Genomic DNA, 20,195 nt, shown 5'->3' with positions numbered 1-20,195 from the left:
GCAGGGATGCTCCTTGTTTTCTTAATATGTTGATTAAGTATTTGCCAAGACCAAAAGCAGAGGATATTGAAGTTGAATTCTACCATGGGAAACCTCAAGCCAAATTCAGCTAACAAGATACTAGATTTTGGCAACACTGCTAAGCATATAATAAATAGTATATTTAATCAATATGTGTTGGCTTGTTACTGCCTTTCTGTGTTTTCTTGCCTTTCATCAATTTGTTATTAATTTGGAGGATAGAATCTCTAAGGAAAACTTATTACTCTATTGTTTTAAAATAATGTAATACCTAACTGAACAATCATTTGGGCTATTTTGGAGGAAAAATGAGGAAAGAAAGCCAGAATTAACCAGTTCTTAAGAATCAAAAAGAAATTAATTTGTATTTAATAATTGCCCCCTTCCTCTTTTTACTGTTGCTGTAGTTCTGAGAAGGGAGAGTCAACATGGTCTAATTGTAAATGATTGAAACTTGATTTGCTGGTTAATAATTTTCCATGAAGAGGGAGGGTTTGCCAGGTTTATTCATACCCAAGGCATTTCTGGATAAGAAGCAGTAATAGCCAAAGCCAAGGAGCTTGGTGATTAGGGGAAATTCCTCTTCTTTAATTGAATGTAAGGCATAATTAAGATGATGTAGGAAAAACATTTGAAAAGCGAATTGTTCTATGTACCTGTCTGTTTATTTCCTTTGCAGGAAACCTCACTGTTTTTAAACACAGTGGAAAGAAAAGCCGAAGTGGAAACAACTTTCTTTGGTTAAACTAAAAATGTGGAATTCTGAAATGTTCATGCCTGGCCTTCTTATTTAAAAAAATGGTTATCCTCCTCCTAGTGACTGATTGTAATAGTGCTTTTTCATAAGACATCTTTAGGCTTAAAACACCTCTTCCAGTATTTGGAGCTGAAAGGCAGATATTTCTAAGCTCTTTTTATTTCCTTCTTCTTTAGAATTTTAAAAATCAAACTCATTTTCTAAAGCCTTTTTCTCCAAAATTTTAAAACATTAAATGTGTTTTTATATGTTTCATATAAAACACAGGAATGATCTGAGGTTTATTGGAGTTTATTGCTAATTAGACCTCAGATAAAGATTTTAGCCTTTTTTTCCCCCCTTCTAACATAGAAGAAAAAAACTTACATTTCTGAATAATATTTTGTTTTCTGGCATAATAACCAAATGAATAGACATTTAGGTATTTAAAAATGATTTTGTGGGTAGGTAGAAATAGTTGTATTTGGGACCAAATTAGGTATGTAATAGGACGAAATGGAAAGTCCATGGTTACCTATGTTTTAATCTCAAACTATTTATAAGTTAGCTTTTATCTGAGAATGAACATAATCTAATTTACGGCTTTCTCATAACCTTTATGAAGGATATCCTTATCTCTTAAATATTATAATCAATTTCCCCTCAAAATCAGGAAGTTGATGGTGGAGTGACAACCACTCATTTGTGCAGTGGTCAGACCTCATTGTTTAGTCACCACAGGTTTCAGAATTATCACTCTCTACTCGCCATCGTATTAGTCTTTTTATCAGGGCATGGGTAATTGACTAGAAATGTACAATGTGAATACAAATTTAAGATCATTATTAAAGATAATAAACTATTCCCCTTTGCCCTTGGCAAACTATGCATATTATAATTGAGGCTTTACTTAGTTTGAAAATCCATTTATTTACTACATGAAAGAGAATGAAATTGGACCTTTACCTTACACCATTTGCAAAAATTAAAATGGGTCAAATACCTAAATTAAGACATAAAACTATGAAACTCTTAACCTGACACCTGAAGCCAGAGGAAGTTGGGCACAGTGGTATGTACCTGTAATCCCAGCTATTTGAGAGGCTGAGGCAGGAGGATCACTGGTGCCTAGGAGTTTGAGCCTGGGTAACATAGAGAGACTCCGTTTCAATTAAAACAAAACATAAAAACAAAAAACAGAAGAAAAGCCTCAAAACATTGGATTTAATAATGATTTCTTGAATGGCATCAAAAGCACAGTCAACAAAAGCAAATAGATAAATTAGACTTCATCAAAATTAAAAGCTACTGTGGATCAAAAGGACGTTATGAAGACAGTGAAAAGGTAAACCACAGAATAGGAGAGAATATTTGTAAACTATGTATCTAATAAGGAGTTAGTATCCAGAATATATAAAGACATTCTACGATATAACAATAATAAAAACCCAAATAATCCAATTTTAAAATGGGCAAAAGGCTGGGTATGGTGACTCATCTCTGTAATCCCAGCACATTTAGAGGTCAAGGCAGGAGGATCACTTGAGCCCAGGAGTTTGAGACCAGCCTGGCCAAGATTCTTGACAAGATTCTGTCTTGAAAAAAAAATTTAAAAATAAATAAAAATGGGTGAAAGACTTGAATTGACATTTCTCCAAAGAAGATATACAGATTGGCCAATAAACAAATGAAATCATCATTTGTTTGCTCATCATTAATAATTAAAGTAATTCAAATCAAAACCATAAGAAGATACCACTTTATGCCCATTAAGATGACTACAATAAAACAAGCAAACAACAACAACAAAACCCCAAAAGTAGCAAGCCTTGGCAGGGATAGAGAGAAATTGGAACCCTTGTGCATTGCTTGTGAAAATGTAAAATGGTGTGGTCCTTATGAAAAACAGTATAGTGGTCCTTAAAAAAGTAAACATAGAATTACCATATGATGCAGAAATTCCATTTCTGAGTATATACCCCAAAAAACTGGTAGCAAAGAGAGACCTGAACTGGCACTTGTACACCAATGTTCATAGTAGCATGATTTATAATAGCCAAAAGGCAGAAGCAACCCAAATGTCCAACAATGAATAAATGGGTAAACAAAATATACATACAATGAAATATTATTCAACTTTAGAAAGGGATGAAATTCTAATAGATGATACAACATGGCTCAACCATGAAGATATTATGCTATGTGAAATAAGCCAGATACAAAAGGAAACGTATGATTCCATTTATATGAGGTACTTAGAACAGTCAGATTCATAAGGAAGGAGAGTAGAATGGTGGTCACCAGGGGCTGAGGGAGGGAGAATGGGGAGTTTCTGCTTAACGGGTGTAGAGTTTCACTTTGGGGTCATGAAAGACTTCTGGGGATGCATAGGGTTGATGGGTTGCACAACAATGTGAATGTACTTAATGCCATTGAATATTTAAAGATGGTTGAAATGGTAAATTTTATGTTATGTATATTTTACTGAAATAAAAATGCATTTTTATATATTATTAATTTGGATTTTACTAACAACAGGTACTGTGAGACAAGAATTTGAGAGTAATTAGTTTGTTTGGTATTGAAAACACCTTTGGAAATACTATGACAGTGAGAGAAATCTAACATGGCTGACTCCATCTTGCTTCTGGCTTCACAGGTTGGCTATCTTTGCTCATTTCTGGGCATAGGCCAAACTAACCATGGGAGAAATTGAGTCTATAGTTTAACTGAAAGCAAGGATGATAGTAGCCCTTCCCTAGAACTAACCACTCCTTGCTCAGAAACAGAAAACTAATGAAAGTCCGTGAGACTAAGGTTATAGAAGGGCCCTGATCTCTGCTAACACGTAGGCTTAGTTTCCAAAATCTTTTACTGCTCAGGAGTCATGTAGCCAGAGGTCACAAGATTTGTGACTTTCCCACTTGCTCCCAAAGGTAACGTGACTGTTGTAGAACCTAAGAGTGGTCTTTTGAGATGTTTTTCAGGTTTTTGAGTTCTGGCAACTGACTGACCCTACCGAGACCTGTGACTCATGACTCAACTGGTCCTGTGACCCCCACCTCTCAGAGACATACTTAGGGCATGAGGACTGTCTCCCATACCCCTATATTTTCATTTCCAACCAATCAGCAGCATTCATTCTCTAGCCCCCAACCCACCAAATTATCCATAAAACCCTAGGCTCTGAGTTCTCAGGGAGACTGATTTGAGTGATAGCTCCAGTTCTTCTATATGGCCAGGCTTTCATTAATTAAAGTCTTTCTTTACTGCAATACCATGGTCCCAGTAAATTGGTTTTGTCTATGCAGGTGGCAGGAAGAACCTGTTGGATGATTACAGTGTCTCAAGAAATATTGTTGATGAATGGGCAAGAGAAACAAGGAATTGAAGACTAATAAGTGGTCTGTGTTATCGAGCCAGTTACTGTAATGGCCAATCAGAACTTAATCCAGCTGGGAGCTCTGGAGATCCAGTACAACACAAACCTCAGAGCTATTTTTCCAGTGGGGTGAATGAGCTGAAGTCTTGCTCTGCCAGTTCCCATCAGTCATTTTTTAAGGAATACTTCCCAGTTGTCTGTTCATTTCCCTAAGCCTGGTGCAGCAAAGTATACTCCAGTGGTCAGAGAAAGTCTTTGGGGAAAGGGACCCTGATGCTGGCAGCTGGACATTGTAAAATCTGAGACACCAGCAGCTTCTTTTTCTTTTCTTTTTTCTTTTCCTTCCCTCCCTACCTTCCCTCCCTTCCTCCCTTCTTTCTCTGTTTCTTTCCTTCTTTCTTTCTGACAGGGTCTTCTTTCTCTATCACCTCTGCTGGTGTGCAGTGACATGATCACGGCTTACTGCAGCCTTGACTTCCTGGGTTCAAGCAATCTTCCCTCTTCAGCCTTCCAAGTAGCTGGGACAACAGGCATGTGCCACCATGCCTGGCTAATTTTTCATTTTATTTTATTTCTTTAATTTTTGTAGAGACGAGATCTTGTATTGCCCAGGTTTTGATGATATATTTCATTTAGACATTTTCTCTCTACGAATTCAAACTAGACCAGCATTAATTAATTTAAATTGGAAAATATTTCTTGATTATGCAGATCTTGAAGAGCATACTATAGAACATACAGAATGTGAAGCATATATAAGACATCATGCCACCCCCTTCCTGTGACTGCTAGACATCTCTAGCCTGCAGCATGGTCAGCTTTGGAAAGAGCACATCATGGCCCTTCTTTCTGAGGAAGAAAAACTTGGGCGAAAATCTGGGTTTTCCTCTGAATGTCATTAAATCTCATTTAACTCATTTTGTATCCTCAAACATTCCACATGTATCAGCAGCTTTTCCCGTAAATATTGAATAAAAGGAGGTAGGAAAAAATGGGAGGCAACGGCAGTGGAGAAATCTGCTGGAGGAAAGCCGAGAGTACAATCCCCACGACTGAGAGTTTCAGAGGGTTAGCAAAGCCCTGGAGAACAAAGCGAAACTGTGGCTGTCGAGCAGTAAGAATGATCAAAGCTTTTATTTACATTCCAGTGAATTCCAGGGACAGCTCTCATTGTGCAACTACTTCTTGTGGAATTGTTTGAAACTTTGCAGCTTTCTCCTTGGTGTTTTTACCCCCTTCCTGTTTCTTGTTGTGTTTAATAGCAAAACCAAACAAACCTAACCAAACAAAAAGCCTTTAGGAAACCACAAACTCATTATGTGGTTTCAAGGTGATCTTGGGGTCACATAAATTCTTCTGATGCTTGGGGCACTGGAGAAGATGAAAATCTTTGTGGAAACACCATTGAAAATGGAAGCCTCCGGACCCACTCCGATAACCCTATATAGCAAGGAAATAAGGAGCTTACCACACCTTTTATCCTTGACACTCATTGGGCTGCCAGTTGCCAGTCTGGCTTACAGCTGAAAAAATTTCCACCACCTAGAGGGTGGGAGGGCAAGAAGATGGTCTCTTGGCGTACGAAGTTGAAATCAAAACCTCCACGGAAACGTTTTGAAACTTTAGATTCTAAGGTGCTGACAGTAAACTTGCAGTTTAAAGAGGTTTTATGGTCTGAAGATGGTAAATGGTAAACGCCTTACCATTTCTCACTTTTGAGACCTAACGCATTTTTATGTCAGGAAATTGCTTATATGTAAGATTTAGTGAGTGTCAAAAATGTCAACAACCACTACGGAGATTTTGCATTCTGTCTACCTGCCTGGCTTGTATTCTTAGATGCACTTGTACATTTAAACATGTATAAACTTACACATGCCCTTCCTGAGGTAAGAATACTTGACTGAAAACTGTGGTGCATAGGAATAAGTTAAACTGTGTACTTAATTCCTATACAACCCTTTTGGCTCATCTCAAAAGAGGACTGTCTTGGGTTGGTGTTGCCATCTAGTGGCCAATTTGGGAAATTGGCAAATGCGTGACTTCTTCCTTTCTTCTTTTCTTTCTTTCTTCCTCTCTCATTAGCATGAATAGCTTGATGTACACCAGACTTTCTTTCAGATACTCACCATGAACAGCTTAGCAGAAGCTTCTAAAGATAATGTCTTTCTTACGCAGATGGATAATCACAACACTCACACAGGAAACACACACACACACAAACTCTCTTTCAAGCGCCTTTCAATTACAACCTTCCCTTCCAACTGTTGCTAATTGTATTTGTCTGGGTCTCCCACGAGACAATTTTGTCATCTCCATTCTCTCTCCTTTTTCTTGTTCTTAATTTGTGAACCCCTTCACTCAAATGAATAAAAGCCATATTTTTATTTTTATTTTTTTGTGAGACAGAGTCTCTCTTTGACACCCAGGCTGGAGTACAGCAGCATGATCTCAGCTCACAGCAACCTCCACCTCCTGGGTTCAAGAGATTCTCCTGCCTCAGCTTCCTGAGTAGCTGAGATTAGAGGCATGTGCTACCATGCTTGGCTCATTTTTGTATTTTTAGAAGAGACGTGGTTTCACGATGTTGGCCAGGCTGGTCTTGAACTCCCAACCTCAGGTGATCCACCGGCCTTGGCCTCCCAAAGTGCTGGTATTACAGACATGAGCCCCCACACCTGGACAAAAGCCTTATGTTTTCAGAAGTAATCAGATACACTGAAACTGACGTTATAAACTTTAAAAGTTTTGTGGATCCCCAGCAGTGTCCTTTTCAAATATTCTATAAGGTTTACAGGGAGTTCCTTCTTACCTCTCAATTAGGTAGAGCTGCTTTTGGTCAATTGTCAGTATTTAAGGCAAAATTTTAAAATCACTTAATATATATGTACTTGCTTATAATTGTCAAAGTAAAACTGATAGGGCAAGCCAAAAACTAATAAAAATGATTTTCTGTAGGGATGGGAGAGAAAGGGGTCTAGGGCAGGAATAGAAGAGAGATGTCTCTGTTTATAGTTTGTTTTTAAAAATAGCTTTTATGGTGTATAAAATTCACTAATTTAAAGTATACAATTCAGTGAGTTTTATTTATTTATTTTTTTATTTTTGAGACGGAGTTTCACTCTTGTTACCCAGGCTGGAGTGCAATGGCGCGATCTCAGCTCACCGCAACCTCTGCCTCCTGGGTTCAGGCAACTCTCCTGCCTCAACCTCCTGAGTAGCTGGGATTACAGGCATGTGCCACCATGCCCAGCTAATGTTTTGTATTTTTAGTAGAGACGGGGTTTCACCATGTTGACCAGGATGGTCTCGATCTCTTGACCTCGTGATCTACCCTCCTCGGCCTCCCAAAGTGCTGGGATTACAGGCTTGAGCCACCACTCCCGGCTCGAGTTTTATTTTTATTTGTTTATTTTTTAGAGACAAGGTATCTCTCTGTTACTCAGGCTACAGTGTGGTGATATGATGTGATCATAGCTCACTGCAGCCTCGCACTTCTGGGCTCAAGTGATCCTCCTGTCGCAGACTACAGAGAGGCTGGGAATACAGGTGTGTACCATCACACCAGGCTAATTTTAAATTTTTCTTGTAGAGGTGAGGGCTCACTCTTAGCCTCAAGCAATCCTCTTGCCTTGGCTTCTCAAAGCATTGGGATTACAGATGTAAGCCACCATGCCCGGCCAATTCAGTGACGTTTTAGTAGATGCACAAAGTTATATGACCATAACTACAATGTAATTTTAGAACATTTCCATCAGCCCAAAAAGAAACTTTGTCCTCACTTACAGTCAATTCCCGTTCCCACCTCCAACCCCAAGCAATCCTTAATCTTTCTGTCTGTAGAGATTTGCCTTTTCTGGACATTTCATAAATGAAATCATGCAATATGTAGTCCTCTGTGTCTGGCTTCTTTCACTTAGCATGATACATTATATTTGAAGTTTATGCTGTATCACGTACCAGTACTTCATTTCTTTTTGAAATTAAATTCCAAGGAGTATGGAAAGCAGAGAAAAAGAGTAACCTTACTGCCAGGTGAGGTGGTTCACGCCTGGAATCCCAGCGCTTTGGGAGGCCGAGGCTAGAGGATTGCTTGAATCCATGAGTTCCAGACCAGCCTAGGCAATATGATGAGACCTCATCTCTACAGAACATTTAAAGAAATTGCCAAATGTTGTGGTCTATGACTGTAAGTCCCAGCTACTCGGGAGGCTAAGGTGAGAGGATCACTTGAGACTAGGAGGCGGAGTTTGCATTGAGCCCTAATTGCGCCACTGCACTCCAGCCTGGGTGACAGAGGGAGACTCTTAAAAAAAAAACAGTAACCTATCAGTGGAGAGACCTGACAAACACTATCTCAGCCATATGATAAAGGTTAACATAAATAATGGTAAGTCAGAGTATGCACCTTTTATATGATAAGATAAAAATGGTACTTTGCCTCTTTGGTTTTCTCTCCAAAACTCACAATCCCAGTCTATTAATGAGAAAAGCATCAGATAAATCCAATTCTGGGACATTTGTCAAAATACTTTATCATTACTCCTCAAAACTGTTAAGGTTATCAAAAACAAAGCAAGTGTGAGAAACTTTTATAGCCAAGAGGAGCTTAAGGAAACATGGAAACAAGATGTAATGTGGTATCCTGGATGGGATACTGGACCAGAAAAGGCATATTCATAAAAACTAAGAAAATCTGAAGGACGTATGAATGTTAATTAACAATAATTTTTTTTTTTTTTTTCTCCTGAGACAGGGTCTTACTCTGCTGTCCAGGCTGGAATACAGTGGTGCAATCTTAGGTCAGTGTAGCCTCCAACTCCTGGGTTCAAGTGATCTTCCTACCTCAGCCTCCTAAGCCTCTGGGACCACAGGTGTGTGCTCTCACACCTGGTTAACATTTATAAAATAACATTTTTTGTAGAGACAGAACCTTGCCATATTGCCCAGGCTGGTCTGGAACTCATGGCTTTAATCATTTCTCCTGCCTCAGCCTCTCAAAGTGCAGGGATCACACACATAAGACACTGTGCCTGGCCAATAATAATGTTTTAATATCGGTTTATTAATTGTAAGAAATGTATCATACTAATGCAAGATGTTAATAACAGAGGAAATTAGTATAAGAGATATATAGAAACTCTCTGTCCTATCTTCACGATTATTCTGTAACTCAAAAAGTATTCTGAAAACAAAAGTTTATTTTAAAAAGCCTATCTTTCCTCCATTGAGTTACTTTTTTACTTTTATCAAAAATCAATGAGGCATGTTTATTTAGGTCTTTTTATGAATGCCTTTTTCTGGCTCGTTGATCTATGTGTCTATATCTCTGCTTTTACCACACAGGTTTGATTATTATTTCTATACAATGTCTTGAAACTGTGTAGAGCTATATTTCCCACTTTATTCTCCTTTTCCAAAATTCTTTTTTCTAGTCTAACTCCTTTGCCTTTCCATAAATTTTAAAATAGTTTTTTCTATATCTATTAAAAATCTGGTTAGGATGTTGATAGGATTTGCTATTTGTATATTAATTTTTCTACTTGTTTATCAAGTGGGGAGAAGTGATGTCTACTATGTTGAGTCTTTCAATACATGAACATGATATGTCTCTCCCTTTATTTAGATATTTTTTGATTTCTTTCATCAGCATTTTGTAGTTTTCAGCATACAAGTCCTGTCTTGTTTGATTTATAGCTAAGCATTTTATTTTGGAAGAGCAATTGTCAACGTTACTGTGTTTTAAAAATCGGTGTCCACGTGTATAATTGATTTTTGTATCTTTAGTCTGTACCCTGTGATCTTGCTGAACTCACATACTAGTTTAAGAAGGACTTTGTGTGTGTGTGTAGATTCCTTGGGATTTTTCTGCATAGACCCTGCTGTCATGTGCAAATATGAGCTGTTTTATTCCCTCCTTTCTGATTTGTATGCCTTTTATGGCCTTTTGCTTTGGCTAGAGCTGTGTCAAATAAGTGAGATGAGAACAGACATTCTTGCCTTGTTCCCTCTCATAGGCAGAAAGCATTAAGTCATTCACATTAAGTATAATGTTAAGTGTAGCTTGTTTTTGTTTTTTTTTTTTTATTTTTCTTTGACATGGAGTTTTGCTCTTGTTGCCCAGGTTGGAGTACAATGGAGCGATCTTGGCTCACTGCAGCCTCCACCTTCCAGGTTGAAATGATTCTCCTGCCTCAGTCTCCTGAGTAGCTGGGATTAGAGGTGCCCGCCACCGTGCCTGGCTAATTCTTCTGTGTTTTTAGTAGAGATGGGGTTTCGCCCTGTTGGGCAGGCTGGTCTCGAACTCCTGGCCTCAGAGAGTGATCTGCCCGCCTCAGCCTCCCAAAATGCTGGGATTACAGGCATGAGCCACCACGCCCGGCCAAATGTAGTTTTTGTAGATGCTCTTTATCAAGTTGAAAAGGTTTCCCTCTACTCTTATTTTTCTGAGGGTGTTAAATTATTGTCAAGAGCATTTTCTGAATTAATTGATATGATCATATTATTTTTCTTGCTTAACCTGTTAATATGATATTATACTGATGAATTTTCCAATGTTGAACCAGCCTTACGTCCCCTGAATAAACTCCAATTGGTCCTGATATATAATTCTTTTAATGTATTGCTATGTTCTAGTTGCTAATGTTTTCATAAAGAGTTTTGTGTCTATATTAATAGGGGATATTGGTTTGTAGTGTTGTGTTTAATACTGTTTCTGTTTTCTTTTGCTGTCAGGTAATACTAGCTTCATAAAATAAAGTATTGTTTCCTCTTTTAGCTCTGAATAAGATTGTATAGAAGTGGTTTCAAATGTTTAAATGTTTGGTAGAATTTTTCAGTGAAAGTAGAGTTTTTTGGGAGGAGAAAATTAAAATGTAATTTTCTTAATAGTTACGGGGCTATTTAAGTTCTCTAATTTGTATCAGGGTAGTTAGGGTATTTTGTGTTATTCAATGGTCCATTTCATCTAAATTGTCAAACTGATGTGTGTAGAGCTGTCTGTAGTATTTCCTGGTTATCTTTTTGATGTCTGAAGGGTCTGTATTCATATCCTTGTTTCATTCCTAATGTTGGTAATTTGCATCCTTTCTCTTTCTTTGCCTGTCTAGCTAGAGGATTATCAATTTTATTAATTTTTTCAAAGAACCAGCTCTTCGTTTTATTGATTTTCTGTATTTTTGTTTTGCTTTGTTTTCAATTTCACTGATTTCTGTTTTACTCTTTATTTTCTCCTTCTTTCTGTGTGCTTTGGGTTTATTTATTTACTTTTTATTATTTTATTTTATTTTTATTTTTTTGAGTCTTGCTCTTTTGCCCAGGCTGGAGCACAATGGTGTGACCTCGGCTTACTGCAGCCTCTGCCTCCTGGGTTCAAGTGATTCTTTGCCTCAGTCTCCCTAGTAACTGCGACTATAGGTACATGCCACAACACCCCAACTAGTTTTTGTATTTTTAGTAAAGATGGGTTTCACCATGTTGGCCAGGCTGGTTTTAAACTCCTGACTTCAAGGCATCTGCTCACCTTGGCCTCCCAAAGTGCTGGGATTGCAGGCGTGAGCCACCACACCCAGGTATTGCTTTGGGTTTATTTTGTTTTTTGTTTTTCCTTAGGTCTTTTGAATTTTGGGGAAAATTTTTAATGTATTAATTTTTGGTTGTTAAGTGCTTAAATAATGTTGAATTGTAATTAGCTGCACAAGTAAATCTGTGTGTTTCCTTTTTTCTGTGTGTCTCACTTCAAATCAGCCTGATAAGGAATGTATCATCCTATATTCATTCCTCATTTTGAGGGTTCTCATTCCCACAGTTGTCTACCTCATTTTACTAGATCTTGAGGCGGCAGCTTAGAGATTTTTCTTTTTCCTGATGTAGGTTTTGAGATTTTCCTCTTTGCTAATGTGTGTATTTAGTCTATAAATTTCCCTCTCAGCATTGCTCTAACTGTATCATAAACATTTCGATATGTTGTATTTTCATTTTTATTCAGTTGAATTAAAAAATTCTTTTGAGAATTCCTCTTTCATGCAAGTATTATTCAGAAGTGTGTTGTTTAGCATTTAAATGTTTGGGCATCTTTCTGCTATTATTCTGTTATTGAGTTCTAGTTTAATTCTGTTGTGGAGGACACACTCTATATAATTTAAATTGTTTTACATTGCCAAATAGTATTTCACCATAAGAATGTACCATATTATATTTATCCATTCATCAGTTGATGAATATTTGCATGTCATATAGTAGAGAATTTGGAATCATGTAAATATTTTATAAATTCAAAAAGAAAAAGAAAAAAGCAATTTCTAAAATTTAAAAACAAATCAGTTTTCCTAAATTTGTCGCGGTGAGGGTTGCACAACTCTGTATTAAAAAACGTTAAATTGAATCAGTAAGTTGTATAGTATATGAATTCATTATCAACAAAGCTGCTATTAAAAAAAGTGGAAGTGGATGTAGATCACACCTGCAATCCTAGCCCTTTGGGATGCCAAGGTGAAAGGACCCCTTGAGGCCAGTTGGAAGGTTGAAACTAGACCAGGCAACACAATAAGAACCTATCTCTAACAAAAATAAAAAAAAATTTTTGAGTATGGCAGGGCTTGCCTGTATTTCTGGATACTGTGGAGGCAGAAGTGGATCACTTGAGCCCAGTAGTTCAAGGCTGCTGTGAGCTATGATTGCACCACTGCACTCCAGCCTGAGTGACAGAGCAAGACCCTTTCTCATACATAAACAAACAAATAATTTTAAAAGCCGGAAAAAACCCTAACTATACGACAAGTTGTTAACATAATGACTCTGAAAAGAGAAATATTTTTATAACTTTTAAAACATAATATTCCAGTTATCTGCCCCTAATGGGATGTGTTCTAAAGACATAAAGAATGGCACAGATACATTAAAGTTTATTGGTAATGTTTTTGTTAGTAGTAATATTTTTTGAATCTATTTTGCTTATAGGATTAGACAAATGTATAATTTAATAATGCTAAAGAATAGCAATATATATTCTCTCACTGAGATCACTGAAAAGAGCCACAAGCAATGACAATTGAGTCAGTGAATTATACATATAGCCTACTTTTTGTTTGTTTGTTTTTGAAACTGGGTCTTTTACCCAGGCTGGAGTGCAATGGTATAATCACAGCTCACTGTAACCTTGAACTCCTGGGCTCAATCTCCCACTCTGGCCTCTCAAAGTGCTGGGATTACAGAAGTGAGCCACTGTGCCCAGACCAAGGCCCAGGTTTTTAATCCCTAACTTCCATTCTCTATTATAAGGAGTTTTCAGCTTTTGAGTCCAAAATGGAAATATACAAAGGGAGCCTGAGACATTTTGTTGGGCCAGGAAGTGGGGTAAGTTATCAAAGACTCGTGTCCTTTCAGAAGTATATAGTACCTAGTTTGAAGGGGCTTCTACTAGCCAAATTTGAGATAAAACAAGCATTTTTAAAGCTGACAGTAATTGATTGAAACACACTGAACAAATACATACACACACACAAACAAACACAGACACATTTCTCTCCTGGGTTTGTAATAATTCCCCACCACCCTTACCAAAAATAAATAAATAAAAAACAAATTCAAAACCCACACTCTCACAAATATATACTCTCATTTGTCACCATGGGGGTAGCTGTTGCAACAAAACTTTCTCCGAAAAGAGGTAAGAAAAAGTCAAATTGAAATTTTAGAAGAAAAAAATATGATATCAAAAATAAATAGGCTTATCAACAGACATGACAAAGTTGAAGAAGAATCCGTGGATTTGAAGACAGTCCAATAGAAATAATGCAAATTGAAACGCAAGAGAATAAAAGAAAAAAAGAAAACTAAAAAGATCTAAGTTGTCTGATGTATACATAATTGGAATTCCAGAAGGAGAAGAAAGAGAATGAAGAGAAGGGAGAGGTGTGTGTGTGTGTGTGTGTGTGTGTGTGTGTGTGTGTGTGTGTGTGAGAGAGAGAGAGAGAGAGAGAAAGAGAAAGAGAGGTATAAGAAATACTTGAAAAGATAGTGGTTGACAATGTAAAATAAAAATAATAAAATAATAAAATAAAACAAAAAAATGAAAAAGAAACCAAAGCTTACATCTAGATAAGATACAAATTAAACTACTGAAAACCAAAGATAATGTGAAAATCTTGAAAGTAGTGAGAAGATAAGATATATTGCATACAGTGGAGTGATGATAAAACTTACAGGTGTCATTTCATAAGAAATTAGGCAAATTTGAACTTAATAGATCTTCAGTACACTCAAAGAGAAAATCCATTAACCTGAAATGATATACTCAGAGAAAACTTCTTTTAAAAATGAAAGCCAAATAAAGTCTTTTCAGACAAACAAAAGCTGAGAAAATTAATTGCCAGCTTACTTGTGCTATAGAAATATTAAAGGATGTTCTTCAGGCAGAAGGATATAGTTTCAGTTGGAAACTGAAAATCTGCACAAAGAATAGAGAGCACCAGTAATGGTAAAAAATAAAGGCAAAAATAAGACTTTTAAAATTATAATTATTCTAAAAGATAATTGGTTATCTAAAGTAAAAATGACAAGAATATAGTATGTTGTTTATAATATACATAAAAGTAAAATATATGAAAACAATAGTACAAATGATGGGAAAAAGGAATTGGAAGCAATGTGTTGTAAGGTTTTGACATTACACACGAAGTAATATGTTGTTTGAAGGTAGATAGCGATGTTGAAGGTATATAGGGCAACTACTAAAAAATGTTAAAAAGATAATAGAACTAAGAATCCAATAATAGAGATAAAATGAATCAGTGTATAATTAGACAGTTGTGACAACTCTTTCAGAGTGCGTCCTCCAGACCTCTCCACAGTGTGCCCATAGACGGTCTCCCTCTTGAAGCTTACACCGCCATGTTCTAGGGTTCAGTATATCTTCCTTTAGCAGGAGTATGGTTGAACATAACCCCCCTGCCTGGAAATCAGAACTCTTGATAGTTCTTTTGTTCTGCCTCATCCCCCACCGCCACAAAAACAGATCTTCAGAGCTGCAACTCCTTTCATAATAAAGACAGACTTCATTACTATGCAGTGCAGCTGAGCAACCCTGTTCCGTCATCCAGACCTGGACTTTTCCTATACTCTGTACACCCCAAAGATCTAATAAACCTCTTTTCCAATACAAAAGGGGCAGTCAAAAACAGGAAAACTTTGGGAACTTTCCACCAGTCTCACCATCAAGCCTTCAAAAATTTAATGTCCCGTGCTTGCATTTTTAACAAGCTCTAAAGGTCATTCTGCTGACCCCTAAGTTTCAAACCTAGGCATATGAGATTCAGAGCATGAAGAGATAGTTTTCCCAAGGAATTGGGACTTTTTAATAAGCTCTGATATATGGGGTCTGTGGACAACATGGGGGAAATTTTGCCTCTAGTGTGACAGTGGCTAAGCATGTAGCTTTGGAGCTGGATTTTAAACACTACTATTTCTTACCTGTTAACCTTTGGCAAATTGGCTTGCCTCTCTGAGTCTCAGTTTTCTCATCTGAAAAATGGGGCTAGTAATAGATAGTGCCCACTTTATAGGACTGAAGGTGAGGACTGAACGGGGTGATAAATGTAACATACTTAAAACAACATGTACATTCAACACTTAAAAAGAAAGAGCCTAACTTTTTTAGAACACTCTACTACAATGATAAAGTACTGAATTTGTGTTTATGTTAAAAATTATTTACAAAATGATCTTGGGCCAATGTATAATATCTGGATTCCTGCTAAAATTCAAAGAGTTCAAAACTTTGAGAAATTTTAAAGCAGGATGTGTTATTCTATTTTGGGGACCCTGTTATCTGCCATTAATCCACATGTCTATTTTTTACCAAGATGTCAAATCTTAGGGATTTATTATAGCCCCAGAATTGAAGTGTTTAGAAAGTTAGCTTTGCAAAACATGCAGTTTGTGGAAGATGCATGACTAAGAAAATAACTGAATATCTTAAGATAACAATTTTTGGATGATTCTACATTCCCCAGAATCTCTTATCTGATTTAAGTTCCTTAGTAAATCAAAATATTTGTTCTAAGGTTGACAACAAACTTCGAGGGTTTCAACAGATGGGATCGTAATAGCTCTGGGACACTCCAGATTATATAAAACAAAACAAGAATAAAAATAACTACAATGTCCCCAGGGTTTTATAAAATTATAAAAGGAGGTTTTATTTGCTTAGTTATATATTTCCGACCAACCCTGTTTACAGAGATACTTCTGAAACCAGCATTTATGACCTGCTGCAACATCATACAAACACGACTCGAGTATGATGCCAAAAGCTCTTGATTTCAGTTTTTTTAAATCATAAATTTAAGTGCTTTAAAAATTTTTTTTCTTGGCAGGTATTGCTCTTGCTGATACCATCATGGCTGCCATCTGCTCCACCTGCTCCTCCCTCTTATGTTGTGTGTGTGTGATTTGTGGGAGACGGTGAAAGCAAAGCATTGTGCTGTGTCTCCTTAATAACAGCTTAGTAACAGATATAAGGCATCTCTATCCCAGATGGATTCTCATGGACCTCCTGTCTGTGGTACTCAATGCAATCTATAAAAATATTCTTAAGGAAGCTTAGGAACATGTCTTAGGCACCCACATGTTTAATAATTAACTCTCTCCTCTCTATACTCATATGATAAAGCAAAATTTGTAAATCATTTCAGTTGAGTAACTGAGAATTTATGTAAGACATTCTTAAGTGACGTAGGCCTGGCTCTGTCTCTCCGCAGAGCTCCTAGGTAGGATCACCACAGAAAGTGCCTTGTTAGAGCCTATCCTCATCTATTTTTTTTTTTTTTCCTGCTGTAACTGATTACCACAGACTGGGCAATTTATAATGAACAAAAATTTATTGGCTCACAGTTCTGGAGGATATGAAGTCCAAGACTGAGGCCCCTGAATCTAGTAAAGGTCTTTTTGCTATGTCATTACATGGCAAAGGACAAAGAGAGGACAAAAGAGAGAGAAAGGGGTCAAACTCATTATTTTATAAGGAAACTGCTACTGTGATAACAACCCCCCCTCTCGTGATAATGGCAATAAAAAATTCATGAGGGTAGAGCCCTCATGACCTAATCACCTCTTAAAGATCTCCCCTCTCAACATTGGGGATCTCCACATTGGGGATCAAGTTACCAACAGGCGAACTTTGGGGGTCACATCTGCACCATAGTAAATCTCTATGACCTAGAACGTATTCGGTCCTTAGGAATGGAGACGGAGCTGGTGATATTAATTAGTAAGCAAAATATTTGAATGTGTCTTAAAGATTAGCATTTCTTAGTATTTTTCTGCCACCTTATTTCCCTTGGGACATTCATTTTAATAGTTTCAGTATCTATCTATATGTTGATAACAGTCAGTCATATAATTTCAATGCAAAACTCTTTCCTGAGATACAGATTTATATCACCAAATAACTATTTGTCTTAGTTATTTTGGGTTACTATAAAAAAAATACCATAGAGTAGGTGGCTTGAACAATGTAAATTTATTTTTCACAGTTCTGGATACTGGGAAGTCCAAGATCATTAGGACCTGTCTCCTGGCTTGCAGATGATCACCTTCCTGTCGTATCCTCACATGGTGGAAACAGAAATCATCTGTCTTGTCTCTCTCTCTCTCTCTCTCTCTCTCTTTCTGAGACAGGGTCTCTCTCTGTTGCCCAGGCTGGAGTGCAGTGAGGTGATCATGGCTCATTGCAGCCTTGACCTCCCAGTCTCAGGTGATCCTCCTGCCTCAGCCTCCTGAGTAGCTGGGACATGGGCATGCACCACCATACCTGACTAATTTTTTGAAATTGTTATTTGTAGAGATGAGGTCTCCCTATATTGCCCAGGTTGATCACAAACTCCTGGCCTTAAGTGATCCTTGCATCTTCGCCTCCCAAAGGGCTGGAATTGCAATGTGAGCCACCATGGCAGGCATCTGTGTTTCTTTTTATAGAGACACCAATCTCATTAATGAGGGCTCTCCCCTCATGATCTATTTATCTTTAAAAGGCCTCCCTGTCAAATAGCATCACATTGGGAATTAGGCTTCAACATATGAATGTTGAGGGACACAAACATTCAGACCACAGCATGGCTAGGCAGCTCATCTTGGATATCATTTAGGAACTCTACAGGATTTATCATTGCTTTCCTTCCTTCCCAAAGTGCTACTGCCTTAGAAGGTGTTTCTTATCCTAGCAGATGACACAACTATCCACTCAATTTCTCAAAGCAGGTATCAGAATTTACGTCTTCTTTCCTGGGTCATTCCCATACCATACATATCAATTCAATTTCTTCCTCAATATATCTAGAATTCATCTAATTCTCTTTATGTCTGCTGCCAGTGCCTTTACCTTCACTGTCACTTTTTAGACTTCTCCTGGCCTCTGGTCTTGCCCCTTTCTACTTTTCTAACTGCAGTTAGAAAGATATTTCTAAAACACAAATTGCATCCCCAGCTTGGCCTCTCCTAAGGGTCCTTTATTGCCTTCTAAATAAACATCCACTCTGGGATCTGAAGTTCTCACTGCCCTCTATGCTGTCTGGCCCCTCCCCACTTTCACCCACCTTACTCTTAACCTTAAGGTTTGAATCTACTACTTCCTTTGGGAAACATTTCCTGAATTTCTCAGACCAGGTCAGCTACTCTTCTGTTCTCACAGCTTGTTGTACTTATCCTTTATAGCACTCATACTATTTTATGTTTACTTGTCTCTCTTCTTCAATATATAAGTTCCTTGATATAGGGAACTTTGTCTTGTTCAGCATTGCAGCACAAGTGCCCAGTAGGTGTTCTGTATATATTTATTAAATGAATGAACAAACGGATCCACCTCAATAAAATCATTGGCACTGATAAATAGTGTGTGTTTGTACCCTGTAGCCACAGAATAAAACATGAAATAGGAAAATTTTATGGTCTGATTTTGTGATGCTGAAGAATGGAATCGTGAGCCATCAATGGCAACATAGGATTCTTGCTATAATCAGAAAGCACTGAAATGAAGCATACAAAGCATACAGGATGATTTATTCATTCATTAACAAACAAGTAATGAGGTCCTACTGTGTGCCAGGCCTTGGAAAGGGCTTTGGAAATACGAAGACGAGTAAGATCTGGTGACTGTTCAGCAGGAGTTCAAAGTTGAGTGAATGACAGCTTTTAGTGTTCATCGAACACTAAAGCTGGCGGAAACAAAAAGGAAATTCAATCTAGCCCACGGATTTTACAGAGACCTGGATGATTTCTACAATGCTTTCCAAATTACTCAATAATTATATAAAAAGAAAATGTTTTTCCTTTACACACCAACACTTTTCCCCACCTCCAATTAATCTGTGTCCTTAAAAAAGGAGTACTGTATCAGTGGGATTGAGATCACAGCCAACATAAGATCATCTTAGAGGGAAAAAAAAAATGTATGATTTGTCAAAGCTGCCTGGAAGGGAAAATTTCTATTTAAAATCCTGGCATTGGGTCAGGCGCGGTGGCTCATGACTGCAATCCCAGCACATTTGGAGGTCAAGGTGGGTGGACAGCTTGAGCCCAGGAGTTCGAGATCAGTCTAGGCAACATGACAAAACCCTGCCTCTCCAAAAATCACAAAAAATTAGCCAGGCATGGTGGCACATGCCTGTAGTTCCAGCTACTTGAGGCTGAGACAGAAGGATCACTTGAGCCTGGAAGGTTGAGGCCCCAAGGAGCTGTGATCACATCACTGTTTGCACAATAGAGCAAGACCCTGTCTGAAAAAAAAAAAAAAATTCCTGGTATCATAAATGCTTTAGAAAAAAAAACTCTGTCTTCATGAAAGAATTCAAAATGGGCCGGGCGCGGTGGCTCAAGCCTGTAATCCCAGCACTTTGGGAGGCCGAGGCTGGTGGATCACTAGGTCAAGAGATTGAGACCATCCTGGCCAATATGGTGAAACCCCGTCTCTACTAAAAATACAAAAAAATTAGCTGGGCATGGTGGCGCGTGCCTGTAATCCCAGCTACTCAGGAGGCTGAGGCAGGAGAATTGCCTGAACCC

General features: G+C 37.7%; 1 pseudogene; it reads left to right on the top strand.

Annotated features, from left to right (window-relative positions):
* The first annotated feature begins 5,704 nt into the window (after positions 1-5,704).
* LOC108286998 overlaps positions 5,705-20,195 on the top strand; it is an 18,377-nt pseudogene continuing 3,886 nt past the window's right edge.

This window comes from Cebus imitator, unplaced genomic scaffold, assembly GCF_001604975.1.
Source record: "Cebus imitator isolate Cc_AM_T3 unplaced genomic scaffold, Cebus_imitator-1.0 Scaffold334, whole genome shotgun sequence".
In the NCBI taxonomy this organism is placed as follows: domain Eukaryota; kingdom Metazoa; phylum Chordata; class Mammalia; order Primates; family Cebidae; genus Cebus; species Cebus imitator.
The sequence above is the reverse complement of the archived record's forward strand: the minus strand, read 5'-3'. Positions and strand labels throughout refer to the sequence as shown.